At 34.2% G+C, this 10,711-nt stretch overlaps 1 pseudogene; it reads left to right on the forward strand.

Annotated features, from left to right (window-relative positions):
* Window positions 1-1,558: 1,558 nt before the first annotated feature.
* Window positions 1,559-2,349, forward strand: LOC118749056 (annotated as a pseudogene).
* The last annotated feature ends 8,362 nt before the right edge of the window (window positions 2,350-10,711 follow it).

Genomic DNA, 10,711 nt, shown 5'->3' on the forward strand with positions numbered 1-10,711 from the left:
CAGCGCTAACACAAGGCAGAATAAGTGCAGCCTTTTTTCGAGAAAAGAAAACGCTATAAATTAATTGTTGCATGAGCAGCTGGATAATATTAAGCTTTTCAGACAGTCACAGAAGAAGAACTATGTAGTTACATACATATGTATATGTAAGTTGAAAAACTGCATAACAACGTCGACACTGAGATAACAAAAGTGCGCTTGCGCTTGCACAAAGTAGTTGCTGTTTAATAATTACAACAATAGCCAACAGGATAGCACCAAAGCACAGCAACAATGAGGTAGAATTATTGGATGCACTGGCAGCGGGGCAAAAGACAACGACACCGAATTGGAAAAAGCAAGTTTTTTTAGCGCGTCGTGGCTAAGTGCAATAGCACTTGAAGCTAAAGGCCCGACCCAAGACGAATATGTTGTTTATTTTTAGTTGTACAACAAAGCTAAACAAAGAATTCAAAAGTGAAAAAGAATTGAGAAAATGTATACATACATTTGTATGTATGTGCATTTAGCTATATACGTACATACATATGTATACCTATAACAGGCGCGTACATAGGCGGGTTTTGGGGGTTAAAACAAAAATTAACATCATTATTTGTGTAATCACATGTATCGAAATGTTTCATTATGTAGTGTTTTCTATATTAATTGCTAGCTGCTTAGCAAAAAATTTTCAAACGAAGTGAACAAGGACAATTAGTTTTGCGGTTGGTTCTCATACAGTTAAGTCCTACTGTAATGCATATATGCACATTAGTAATTTTTTGTAGTTTTTCTTAACGAAAAATATGTGTTGTGGCAACGTTGTTCTTAACTGATAGTTCTTTTTCACGTACGTTCCGAGAACCGTTATCACAGCAACGTCGTTATAACTTCATAAGTAAACAATTATAAACATTGCTCGGTCGATAACTTCTGTGAAAAATGTAAGAAAATATAATTCAAAAATATTTCCAAAGAAATTAATTCGCGATGCCACGAGACGTGCTGTAAGTTTTTTGTGCTTCTGTTTTGTTCTGTTGCTAATAATGTGTTACTTGTAGGAGTTTACAAATGATATTGCAAATTTTTGTAAAAAACTTAATGACAAAGAAATATACGAAATTCTAACGAGTGAATGGGTGCCTAAAATATCGTTTAGTTTTCCGTCATCTGGCGATCGAAACTTAAAATTTAAGTACACATGGTTAAACTTTTTTACATGGTTGCTATATTCATCAATTCAAGACGGTACATACTGCCAATTTTGTGTTGCTTTTGGTCGGGAAACTGGTCGAAATGGAAGTCTCCAAAAGTCCAACACTTTCGTGCAAAATCCTTTTCGGAATTGGAAAAAGGCAATTGAAAAATTTAAACAACCTCAGTATAAAGATTATCACAAAAAAGCTATGGAGGACGTAGCAAATTTCAAGTCGATTTTCGAAAATAACAAGAATGACGTGATAAACGAAATTGATAAAGGGCGCAATAAGCAGCAACTTGAAAATAGAGATAAATTGACTTCAATAATCTGTGTTTTGCTAACCTGTGGAAGGCAAGGGCTTGCTGTAAGAGGTCATCGGGATCAAGGAAAGCTTTCATTGGTAATGCCTGCTGAAAGCGACGGAAATTTCAGGGCTCTACTGTGTTTAGCTATTGATAGTGGAGATGAGACGTTAAAAAACATATTGAAACTGCGGAAGGAAATGCTACTTATATAACCTGGCATATTCAAAACGAAATTATTGAAACAGCGGGCCAGATGATACAACAAAAAATTACTAGCCGCATCAATAATTCTAAATGCTTTTCAATAATTGCTGATGAGACAACAGATTAGAGTGGTATTGAGCAATTTTCAATTTGTATTCGGTATGTCGGTATGAGCAGAAACTGAGGGAAGACTTTATATGCTTTGTTCCTGTTAATGCTACTACTAAACGCAGTCTGGCAACAGTACTTATCGACAAGTTAAAAGAACTTAACCTTAGTCTGACATATCTAAAGGGCCAAGGTGGAGTTTGTACTTTGTGCTTTATTTTTGAAAGAATCTTATTTAATTTTTTTCTATGAAAGGTTACGACGGGGCGCGTTCCATGAGTGGACATTTCAAAGGTTGTGCTTCAGTAATCCAAAAGTTTATATCCGGAGGCTGTTTATGTGTATTGTGCTAATCACTGTTTAAATTTAGCCATCCCCAGCTCTTGTAAAATACCCGCTATAAGGAACTGTATTGGTTCAATGAATGAGACCGTTAATCTTTTTCGAATATCCCCTAAAGCAGACACGTTTCGTAAAAATCTCATTCTGAAATCATGTCCCAATTCAAACAATTTTGGCTTCTTAAATTTTGCGAAACGCGTTGGGTAGAAACCTTGAGTTCCCTTTCTTTATTATTTGATATTTATACCCGAGCGCACTTGTGCACAAGGGTGTTATAACTTTGTTCACATAACGGTTGTTTGTAACAGGCAAAACGAATCGAGATAGATATAGACAAATGTATACATAAATAATCAGGATAAAAAGAGAAATCGATTAAGCGGTGACTGTCTGTCCGTCCGTCCGTCTGTCCGTCCGTCTGTGCACACGATAACTCGAGTAAAAATTAAGATATCGTAACGAAACTTGGTACGTGTACCTCTTTCGGGCGTAGGACGGATGGTATTGAAAATGGGCAAAATCGGACAATAACCACTCCTACCTCCCATATAACGGTAATTTTCAGAAATACGAAAACTGCGATATTTTAGTAAATACTGAAGATAATTCACTCAAAATTGATATTTACAATAATTTTTAGACGAAAAATAAGAATATTATAAATTTTTGAAAAATGGGCGTAGCCACGCCCACTTATGGTTACATGTGTATATCTTGGCAACCGCTGCACCGATTTCTTCCAAACTTGGCACAGTTGTTGGCTTTGGTACATCATACCAAATGGCCGAAAATTTTTAAAATCGGACAATAACCACGCCCACATCCCATATAACGGTAATTTAGAGAAATACGAAATCTTCGATAAAGCAGTAAATATTAAAGCTAATTTATTCTAAATTGATGTTTGCAGCAATTCTTTACCAAGAAATACGTTTATGATAAAATTTTGGAAAATGGGCGTGGCACCGCCCACTTATGATCACATATATGTATCTCGGTAACCGTTCAACCAATTTGTACCAAACTCTGCATGGTTATTGTGCTTGCCACATAAAAGCAAAACGTTCAAAATTATTGAAATCGAACTAAAATTACCGCTTTTCATATAACGGTAAATTTTAGAAATGCTTGAAATTTCAATATTTCGAAATTTAAGGACGCTAGTTTACTCAAAATTGATAAACCCCGGATTACGATGTAGCGGTAGCTTTCGGAAAGGTGGAAAACATATATTTAATATTTGCGCCGGGTATTTAATGTTCGGCTCCGCCCGAACTTAAACTTTCTTACTTGTTTTAAATTGATTTGTATGGCGTTAGAAGAGCTTGATAATGAGAGCCTACGATGTGATATATCAATCCACATGCTTTTGTGGCTGCAATCCGTTCGCCTCAATTTATTATTTCTTTGGCGGTGTGAAAACCCATTTTTGCTTTATCTAAAAATTTAAGCAGTCTACTTGCTGCGATTTTAGCAGTTCAGCAGTTGCGTTGATTTTGTAACTTATGTGTTTACTAAAGTAAATGCCATGCGTGAGGATGTCGTACAATCCTTTAGGCCCATTTACGAAAATGTAAAAGAAATCGCCGCAGAAGTAGATGTAGGAATTAAAACTCCACGTTTGGTTAGCCGGCAAACTAATCGAGATAATTACGATGGGGAACCCGAAGAATATTTCCGACGATCAATTTATATACCGTTTTTGCATCATTTTCTGGAACAACTCCAAGCGCGATTTTTGAAGCATCACTTTCCTCGCTTCGAAGACTGAAAACATAGTTAAGAAGTACAACCGGAGGAGAGAGGCTGAATGGACTAGCTCTCCTGAACGTTCACAGCGATGTTAAAGTGAAAATCGAAGACGTTTTAGATTCAATGGCAAATAATAAAAGAAGGTTGAACCTTATTCTTTAAGTAAATAAAAAAATATATAATAAAGTCAAAACCCCCCCAAATTTATTAACGCGTGCGCGCCTGGGCTATAACATACACATCTTATAAATAATAACACATAAGCATGCACATTAAGGGTGCCCATATTTTTACAAATCAAAGTTTCAACGGGCGCCGCCCGGATATTTGTTTATTTTCGTCTGAAAGACTTACAGTAAAAGTTTGAGGTCGATAGGATAACGCTTGATAGCAGAGAAAATTACTTAAAAAGGAAATATGTGTTTTGCTTTGGAAATTAAGTTATTCTATTATTGACTAGCCAATGCCCGCTTACTTCGCGGCGCCTAATAAGAGCTTTTGCGTTAGCCAATGCAAAAGGGCGTTTAAAAACAAAATTAGTCTGTAAAGTCAAAGTTTTTGATTTAAGTTGAAACCACTAAGGCGCAGTATCCTCCTCACACATAGGCCAATAATAGTAACGCTGTGATACCATATGGAATACCAATCCCTTTTGGCGTCATGAGCTTTACTGATGGTCTTATTTCCACCTGTGGGATCTCTGCCAATCATGCGTAATCTTTTTGTATGATCTTGCAACTACAACTCAAGAGCACAGAAGTGCGTTTTCTGTTATAGGAGGGCCAAGAATCTTCGCTGTCCCACAGGATGAAAAGTTTTCCGGTTCATTGCTAAATGAGTCGTGTGATCTCTTAAGTATCTTTCAAATGAAGCAATTGATTTACCTACGTTGATCTTTCCTTGTTAATTCACCACTTTTACAATTCGTGGCAAAACTTATGAACTGATTTCTGGGTAGATGCAAGACCGCATGATCGTGCATGTGGGCGTCAGAAAAACTTAACCCCATCCTTCATTTAGACATCTGAAAACTAAATTCGTATAACTTAAACATAGGGCCAAAGCAGACCAACCACACGGGGTTTCTATACATTTCGGCTGCAGCGCCATCCATTGGGTTCATTTTCTGCAAAACCATTGCTTACCATAAAATGAATACGTGTTATGAATTTTAACCTTAACTCCAGCGGCACTAATCGGGTAAATTTTTATCAAAAGAATTTTCCATCATACAGGTACATAGCTCACATTTAAAATTTGAACGAAATCGGTTAATAAATACGATTTTTATAAATAACTCTACTCCAGCACCACCTAGCGAGTTTTCTAGTAGCATGTAATTGGACCATATATGTATGTAAGATAACCTCCGACAATCTGACGGAACTCTATTCAGTGTTTTTTGAGTTTATTCCGAACAACGAAAACGGCTATCATTTTATGCAAATAGGTATAGAGATAGGACAGTTTATAGCGAAACTCGTAAAAGCAAAGCTCCATTCTTTGTGAAAAATTTAAAAAAATTCTTCAAAATTTTCACATAAATTTTACCTTACTGAAAATTAAAGACAAAGTTACAATAGTTCAATGGGATTAAGAAATCTAGGAGAAAATGGTTCCCAATCGAATGATACTTGCACGTTTACGTAAATGTATATCGATCCAGCCTTTCCAATAATTACCACTTTTCGCCATAACTACGGTATTGATTACATATGTAGCTGTGTAGAATTTCAGGACGTTAGCGTAAGCAGTTCCAGAGATAAGCTATATAAGAAGTTCAGTTTGTATGGAAGGAAGGAGCTACGCTCCTTTCCCAATGCATTTGCAGTATATGCATCAGTGCTAAGTTCAGTTCCCCAGCGTAGTTGGTTTTAGAGATATATTGGTTTTTTACGTTTCAGTCTGTATAAGAATTTTAGGAATATCCCGAGCTACATACCGAGTAAATTTTTGGTCAGAATATTTATTTTCTACGTGTTGCCAAATATGAACCAAGTCGATGTAGCCGTTTAGTAGTTTAGTGAAATACATTGTAAAGAGAACTGTATGAAATTGTAAAACGTGACGTCTCAGATTTCTTAATTTTATGGCAGCAACAACGAAAAGTTTTAATTTTTTTTAGCGACAAACCTTCCACACAGAAATAAAAAAAAATAAGTTTGTGGTTATATCAAGGCGAAATTTTGAGAACGGTCCGTTGCTAACTCTAAATATAAACAACGACGCACTGAAAAAAGTGAATACGTACAAATACCTAGGAATAATGATCGACAATAACCTAAACAAAAAAAAAATGGATTCTATATTTTCAATTAGAGCTCTAGCAATATGTACATCGGTGAAAACTGCATTTAATTCCATACATTAACTTTTGCGTGATACGCTTACAAAACATACAGACAAACATACCAACATTTTATATTTGGCTTCTGTTGATCTAATAAACCCCCTAATAATTTATCTTTAACATCTATTATGTACAGATATCGGCCTGTTGCAATTTTATTATGCTCAAATATTCTCGTTTGATTCCCATATGGCAACACTTAGTTTATATTATAAATTTAACTGAATCAAGGTTTTCAAACCCGTTTCAAGAATATTTTCAAAAGTAAGCTTCCTAATCCTCTTCAGCTTAATATTCGTATGGCAATATTTCATTTATTTTAAAAATTTTAATGAATACAATTTTTCAATCAGTTGGCAAATCCCCTAAAAATATTTTAGCATTAAAATTTCCTAGCATCTTTAGTTTGATGCCAATATTGCAATATTTAATTTATGCTATCAATTAAATTAAATTAAAGTTTTCAAATAGGTGGCAACCTTCCACAAAAATATTTTCAGCTGTAAGCCTTTGTAAATTTGACAGCCATATTGCAGTATTCACTTTACCCTATCAATTGACCTAAACTGAAATTTTAAACACAGGTGGCAACTCTCTAATTTTTTCTTCTATATTGGAAGCTAGATCTCTAGCGATACATCGGTGAAAACTGCATTCAATTCCATGTTTTCGACTGATGCGCGTACAAATATACAGACAGACAGAGATTCAAAAATTCTAAAAATTGTTTATTTGGCTTCAGTAGCTTTAATAAAAACCCACCATATTAATTTTTCTTTAATATCTATAAGGTACAGACATCGACCTGTTACAATTTTATTATATGTATAGATGTAGATATAGATTTCATTTATTTTATCAATTTAATACAATAAAATTTTTCAAACAGGTGGCAGCCCTCTCTAAAAATATTTTCGGAAATATAATTTCCTAAACCCTTTCAGTTTGATACCCATATTGCAATATTAAATTTATCTTATAAATTAAATTAAATGTAAATTTTAAAACAGGTGGCAACTCTAATAAAATATTTTTGGCTGTAAGCCTTCTTCAGCCTCTTTCTTTTGACGCCCACATTGCAATATTCATTTTTTCTTATCAATTTACTTAAGGTCCAATTTTCAAACAGGTGGCAACTCTCAAATTTTTTTCTTCGTATATTTTAAGTTAGACCTCTAGCAATACATCGGTGAAAACTGCATTCAAATGCCATGCATTCGTTTTCGAGTGATGCGCGAACAAACATACAGACAGACAGACAGACAAAAATTCTAAAAATGGTTGATTTGGCTTCTGGTGCTCTAATAAAGACCCCCCACATTAATTTTTCTTTATTATCTATAATGTACAGACATCGCCCTATTACAATTTTATTATATGTATAGATGTATAGACAATATTAAATTATCTTAAAAATTAAATTAAATGTAAATTTTCAAACAGGTGGTAACTCTGAACAAATATTTTTGGCTGTAAGCCTTCTTCAGCCTCTTTCTTTTGACGCTCATATTGCAATATTCGTTTTTTCTTATCAATTTACTTATACTCCAATTTTCAAACAGGTGGCAACTCTCTAATTTTTTTCTTCCTATATTTTAAGTTAGACCTCTAGCAATACATCGGTGAAAACTGCATTCAAATCCATGCATTCGTTTTCGAGTGATGCGCGAACAAACATACAGACAGACAGACAGAAAAAAATTCTAAAAATGGTTGACTTGGCTTCTGGTGCTCTAATAAAACCCCCGACATTAATTTCTCTTTAATATCTATAATGTACAGACATCGACCTGTTACAATTTTATTATATGTATAGATATCGATTTAGCAATATTATTGTAATTACAACCTTTCATAAAATTTATTACACATACATAAGCTAGATTAAGTAACATTCTTTATAAGTATGAATTACGTATTTATTTTACTTCTCCAAGAATACAAGAACAAATTATTTAGATTTTTTTAAACTAAATCTGATTTCTTTTATTAAGAGTATCTCTTCCGACAGACTTCAACAACCTGAAGCAGAAATTGCTTTTTTTATTTTTTGTCGACATTTTATTAAAATCTCTGGTACATTTTACACCTCGTTCGGCAGTGTCATTTACAACAAATAAATTCCGACAGTGGGTCCAACCTTATTCATATTCGAAAGTCATTTCTCAAGTCGATGAGTCAGGCAGCAAAACGTCGGCGAGAAAATAAACCTCGTGAAAAATTGCTTTGTTTTTCTCATACAAAATCGCGTAAATTATAATGTTGAAAGGCCACTAAAGTATTTCGGTTGTCAATCAATTTCGCAACTGGTTCGTGGGATTTCAGCCCCTCAACCATTTTGCGTTTTCCCCGACGGAAACTTCAGAATCAAATGAGGCCATAGCCACTGCTTCTCACGTAGGCCGTTCACTTCTTCTTTTCGAAAGCACGAATTGCTTGAGAACAATAAATATTTTCAAAAACTAAATCACCTTTGACATCTATCGGGCATTACTGGTTGCACCAAGTGTGCGAAAGCGGAATGGTTCTACGCCCAGAAAAGTCCAAGTCATTTGAACAAATTCTTTATAATCATCCCTGAATTGAAATTTCGGCAGCTGATCATAGCAAACATTTTTTATATCCTCACATTCTGCGGAAAATCTGACAACGCCATTGGAAATCTGACGAAAAACTAATTCGAAATGGTATGTTTGGATTTTCTTTTACGTACCTTTTCATACCATTAGCACGAGTTGAAAACAACAGAATTTAGCAGAGACAACTATTACACTGTGAGACAAATGGTAGGGGTCAGTGGTCGGGAAGGGTTCAAACTACCGGGGAAAGTTATATCGGTAAAAAAGAAGTTATACGTGTCCCGGAGTTTCTGTTGATTATATAGAAAAACGTTATATGAACAGATTAAAGGAATTGTAATTTTTAATTTTTTTAAATTTGTTTGAGCAAAATCGGACTAGTGGTTCTCGAGTTATGTCAAAAAAGAACCACCAAAGGTGACAATTTCCCCTATATGATATTTATATATATATCTCGATTCCTAGACGTGACCCAGCGAAACGCCGGGACACGTATAACTTGTTTTTGACCGATATAACATTTCCCGTTGGTTTCATCCCATCCCGATTTTGACTGTTGCATAGTGTTATAAGAGAATAGAATAAAAGTCAATCAACAATTATTATATTATGATACAAATTTTTCGAGTCACCTATAATTATTATTCAAGGAATTATATAAAAGTCCTTCATAATAATTATCAGAGAGATAAATATTTTTAAATCTTCAAAGTATTTTATTTTGAGACTTATATTATTAAAGTCTTTTCGTAATAATTATGAGAGCGAAAAAAATTTTTAAGTCTTAAAAGACGGGGCTTATTCAGGACCATTTCGGGATTAGTTTTGGCCGAGTTCGGGACTGGTTGGGTAGTATTTTGGGAATAGTTGGGGCTTAGTTTGGGACTAGTTCTGGACTATATATATGATATAAACCAAAACTAGTCCCCAACGGAGCCCAAACTGCTCCCCAACAAGTTCGAAACTGGGCTCCAACTAGACCCGAACTGGCCCCAAACTAGGCCTCGACTAGTAATCCCTAGTGATAACACGATTAATCGAATAACCGATTATAATCGGTTATTTTCATTCGATTAACGATTTAATTGTATGGAAAATTTCCTTTAGATTAATCGAGCGATTAACCGATTAATTTTGAAAATAATCGAAAATATATCATCAAAAATTTACTACTCACACAATAATGTATGAATCAAAATTCCGTAACAAAATTGGCATTCTTTCCACTCAATAATATAAGCAACAATAAAAGGGTCCACTCTACTAGAAATTTTTTACATTCTCGTAGTCTGCAAATTTTTAAATAATATTTTTGCAAAAAACCGCAACACAAGTTTAACCTAAGTAACAACTAAAAAATCACAACCCAGGTATCCACATATTTTTATTTTATTTTCCAAATACGGTGTTGCACATTTTCTTCCATACGCTTTTTTATATGGAAGAAAATAAGCATCACCGTTAAAAAAAATTGCCAAAAATCAACGGTAAGTGATACTTCAATCTTACAATTTGTTATACAAAAATTTAATGGGCTACAAAACTGCATACTGAAAATCTTTCTCAGAAATCTAGTTAAAAAGCTCGAACTTTTTGCTGAATTTAATTTTTTTATTGCACAAAGTTTGATATATTTATATTTATACGGTTTTTGCTAAAGAATAAGCTGTGTTTAAATAAATTAAAAACAAAAAAATCTTGTGGTGCGCTAATTTTTTTGACATGGGGTGTATAACGGATTGCATACTACTTTACATCTTTTTATTTATTGTTCCCATTAGATTTTAGTTTTGTTGATTGTTTACGCACTGAATTCATGGCGCAAGCTTCCACAATTTAACAAGAAATGTATCCTTAAATAAAACAGTAAATTTGTATATCTTATGTA

The sequence above is a fragment of the Rhagoletis pomonella genome, unplaced genomic scaffold, assembly GCF_013731165.1.
Source record: "Rhagoletis pomonella isolate Grant_MI unplaced genomic scaffold, Rhpom_1.0 Rhpom_scaffold_00014, whole genome shotgun sequence".
Classification (NCBI taxonomy): Eukaryota; Metazoa; Arthropoda; class Insecta; order Diptera; family Tephritidae; genus Rhagoletis; species Rhagoletis pomonella.